A 4695-nucleotide genomic window follows, 5' to 3' on the forward strand; every position below is an offset into this window, starting at 1 on the left:
GAAAGGGGACGTTTCAACATGGACACAAAGGCAGTTTTTCAGCACAATTACAACATTACGGAACAGTCAACGGTAGCAGTTACTTCTATAAAATATCTATGAGTATGTGTACGGAGCGACTTGAAATGGAACGAGCACATACAATTAATCGGGAGCGAGTCAGATACCAGACATTCATTCGAAGAATTGTCAGGAAATGTAATACATCAGCTAACGAAATACTGTAGCTCACAAAACCCTCGTTTGACCAATACTTCACGTGTCCTCGTCAGCATGGGGTCTGTAGCAGAGGGACTGATAAAAGAAACTGAGAATATCCGAACAAAAGCAGCCGAGTTCAGAGCAGGTTAGTTTACACAGTACAGTCGCATTAATATGATAGCCGCCAATGTTTGAGGTAAACATGCAACATCCACTCACAGAGGGCAGATGGCAACACTAGCAGTGAAGGGTATTGTTGTGTACATAGTTCCACGCAGTCAGCGCGTACACAACTTTCCCACTAGAGCGCGCCCCACTAAGCACAACAGTGCAGGCGCAGCGCTCGTCCATCTCCGCGCTACAAGATGGCGCTGCCTTAGAGATGGACCAAATTCTGCTTCCACCGATCCGCGTATTAATATGTAATGCAGCCAATGAGATTGCTGCTAACGTAGAACCTTTTCTCCTCGCGGATCACACTCGCACAGTGATACCTGAACGCTCGAGGTATTATAACGAGTGTACAGACCTCCGATTAGTCAGTCTGCATTTGTCTGCACCAGTCTCTACCAGTCTGCTTTAGTCTGTTCCATCTATTGTCAAGTTTCAGTCTGCACCTAATAAGCATATTCCTGTACATAGCCATGAAGATAAATGAATAGACACTTTTGTCAAGTATCAGAGATATGTGAGAATAAAATTAACGTACCAAGAGCAAAGGAACTTCAGATTGTCAATTGTAAACAGCATCCAAAATCCAGTTACGTAATGTCTATGCTTCTTATTATTTTAATAAATGTGTGTGAAAATTAATCGAGTTCTGTTTAAAGTTGGTCACCGTTAATTTGCTACTCTAAGCGTGCAAGTGGCATTTCGGTCGTCTGACCTAACGGCAGAAGATAAACACGCCACGATAAGACCACGAGACATATTGCTGACACTCGCCTACTTCGTTAGAGCGACAAGTCAAATAATCTGATGGTGTGTGTACCGAAGGTCTTACAGTACGCACACCACAGGTATATAAAGTGTGCCGTAGGGATACGGAAAACAGTGCTGTCGTAATGAGGAAATGTAGGGGTTTATCTGTGACGTCCAAAAGCACACCATCATTGGCTTGCGCGTCAAGGGTGGAAGCATTTACGAATCACCAAAGTCTGTAAAGGGTTCGCGTGGAGCCGTGGTTAAAGCATACTGGAGATGACAAAATGGTGCTGTTGAAAACCGGCACGTGGCAACTGTGGTGCACCTTAGACCATAGATGAGAGGTGAGCACGACGGCTGAGGAGACGTGTGTGGTCGAACAGACATGTAACTGTTGAGCAACTGACCACCCAGTGAACCGACAGGCTACCAACGGTGTCTCCTCAACGAGCGTACACCAAATGTTGCTGCGTATGGGTCTGTGTTGCACGTGCCTGATGCATGCGCACTGGCTTACTGCTTTTGATCAGAAAAGAAGACTGGAATTTGCACGCCAATACCGCAACTGGACGTGCACTGAGTGGCGACAGGTGTCAGATAAATCACGTTTTATGCTTCATCGGACAGGTGGCCGTTGACGTTTACGTTGTGAAACGTTTGAAAACAAACTCTCTCCACAATATTCGGAGGGGTCCAGACCGGAGCATGGAGCTGTCGGTCTGGGGAATGTTTTCTTGGCATTGTCTGGGTGGTCTCGTCATTTCGGAAAGCACAAGGGGTCAACACAAGTATGCATCTGTCCTGGGAGACCATGTCCACCCCTGTGTGCAGTTTCTTTTTCCTCGTCATGACCCGGCCGGAGTGGCCGAGCGGTTCCAGGCGCTTCAGTCTGGAACCGCGCGACCGCTACGGTCGCAGGATCGAATCCTGCCTCGGGCATGGATGTGTGTGATGTCCTTAGGTTAGTTAGGTTTAAGTAGTTCTAACTTCTAGGGGACTGATGACCACAGCAGTTAAGTCCCATAGTGCTCAGAGCCATTTGAACCTTGTCATGAATTCATCTATCAGCAGGACAGTGCAACAAGTCACACAGCTCTTAGTGTACAGTAGTCATTCGAAGGGCACCAGCATGAGTCTACCGTACCCTCCTGGCCATCAAACGCCCTGGATTTAAACCCAACAGAGAATCTGTGCGACCACCTCGATCGGGTTGTTCGGGCCTTGGATCCTCAGTCGCGGAACCTGGCGCTCCACATCCCTGTCGGTACATTACTGAACCTCACTGATACTCTTCCTGCACTTCTCGCAGCGGTCCATGCTGCAAGAGGTTGTTATTCATGCTTTTGACAGATGTTCACATTAAGTGCAAATATGTCACGGAGATACTCTGGCATCTCTAGTGGCAGATGGTACAAGAGGTACAAGAAAGAGGTTCTGCATCACGGCATGGTCTACTGTTAAAGTCCCGAAAAATTACAAATCAGTCGGTATTTTGCTTCCTCCTACATACATCTCGCGAAAAAACCATCAAAATAAAATTAGAGAGATTCGAACACACATGAAGGCACACTAGCCATCGTTCTTCTCACGAACCAGATGCGCCTGGAACAGGAAAATGTGGTAGTGACACCGATTCACAAAGTACCCTCCTCCATACACGATAAGGGGGCTTGAGGAGCATAGATGTAGTTGTAAATGTGAATGTTGACGTGTAGACCCCATAGGTCAATCTGTTCAAAACATTGAATCTTAAACTTCCTGGCAGATTAAAACTGTGTGCCCGACCGAGACTCGAACTCGGGACCTTTGCCTTTCGAGGGCAAGTGCTCTACCATCTGAGCTACCGAAGCACGACTCACGCCCGGTACTCACAGCTTTACTTCTGCCAGTATCTCGTCTCCTACCTTCCAAACTTTACAGAAGCTCTCCTGCGAAACTTGCAGAACTAGCACTCCTGAAAGAAAGGATATTGCGGAGACATGGCTTAGCCACAGCCTGGGGGATGTTTCCAGAATGAGATTTTCACTCTGGAGCGGAGTGTACGCTGATATGAGACTTCCTGGCAGATTAAAACTGAGAGCTTCTGTAAAGTATGGAAGGTAGGAGACGAGATACTGGCAGAAGTAAAGCTGTGGGTACCGGGCGTGAGTCGTGCTTCGGTAGCTCAGATGGTAGAGCACTTGCCCGCGAAAGGCAAAGGTCCCGAGTTCGATTCTCGGTCGGGCACACAGTTTTAATCTGCCAAGAAGTTTCATATCAGCGCACACTCCGCTGCAGAGTGAAAATCTCATTCTGGAAACATTGAATCTTAGTTTCTTTATCACTATATGATACTTATGATCCTAGTGTTCTGGTATCAGGCTCCAAATCTGGCGTATTGACACCAAATGTAGTGGGTGGGTGCCAGGAGGTGCCGCATTAAAACTTGGCGAGAACTTTCCAAACGATTTATTTGTCTCCACTACAGAGCTCCGTTCACCTCGGTCTGCGTTACAAGGCCCCGCATTGCTGCGGTAGAACCCCAGTGGCCTGTGCAACGCAACGCAGTAACGTGCCGGCCTTGTTCGCCAGCTATAGAGTTCCGATTACATCAGGATGGCTGCGCTGCTCTACCAGGAGGCGTAGCCCGGCCCGCTGCTGCTTCTTCCTAGGCTGGCGTGGCTGGGAACACGGCGGCAACGACCGCCTGCGATCCGGCGTCCGAATCTGCGGCCCCTCGCCTCGGAAGTCTCCAGCGTGTGTCGGGAACCGAGACGACTGCCGCGGTAGCGAGCCGAAGAGTGGCCCGCCCTGGCTGGCTGCGGACCCCGCGTCGGCCTCAGAGGGTCGAACCAAAGACCCGCCATGGACTGGGACGCTGTCGCCTCATCTGTTGCTGCGTGTATCCCAGTGGAGGGACGCGCCCTGGCGTCCACGAGAGCTGCCACACTTGAATGACTCTCGTTAGAAAACAACTCCTATTTATACTCAACTGCGCGCCTCTGTTTCGCTAACTTGTCGTCATGTGCGTACCACACCCCGGTTGCGCCATTGGACCCCTTCTGCATATAACTTGTGCCATGCGAACTGCTGCATTTACTCTTTTCAGTGGGTCGACAGCCCTGTCGCCTCCATTCCACTTCGCCACCCCTGGTCAGTGCAACTTACTGCAATCCGGACTGCACCTGGCTGTAACTTCTGCTCAGAATATCACACAAAACTAGCTTTCCCTATCCTAAAGGGTGGTACTGCTACACTAGATAGTAAAAATGGTATATTTGTTATATGAGTTTTGTGTTGATAATTTGAACGAACTGAAACTTTTCCGTGAACGTCTTTAGTTTTAGGAGGATCACTGGTAGCTGTTTGTGGACACTCAGATGACAACTGGTTAAGCTGCGGTGCCTGTGAAGCGAGATTTGATAAGCTACGTGACGTGGATATGGTAAACAAAGAGTGATCGGTAGAGGAATGGAGCAAAGATGAGGCGCCCCACTAATCCGTTACTGATGCACACCGAGGCACATAAGTGCGTTGATATGTTATAAGAGTATGCAAGACGAGATTCGGTTTACCACATCCATATTTTGA

General features: G+C 48.7%; 1 non-coding gene across 1 annotated transcript; it reads right to left on the minus strand.

Moving 5' to 3' along the window:
* Positions 1–2901: 2901 nt before the first annotated feature.
* Positions 2902–2976, minus strand: Trnas-cga. Its single transcript has one exon. It is a non-coding gene; the product is annotated as a tRNA-Ser (tRNA).
* Between the last annotated feature and the right edge of the window lie 1719 nt (positions 2977–4695).

This window comes from Schistocerca americana, chromosome 3 (genome assembly GCF_021461395.2).
Source record: "Schistocerca americana isolate TAMUIC-IGC-003095 chromosome 3, iqSchAmer2.1, whole genome shotgun sequence".
In the NCBI taxonomy this organism is placed as follows: domain Eukaryota; kingdom Metazoa; phylum Arthropoda; class Insecta; order Orthoptera; family Acrididae; genus Schistocerca; species Schistocerca americana.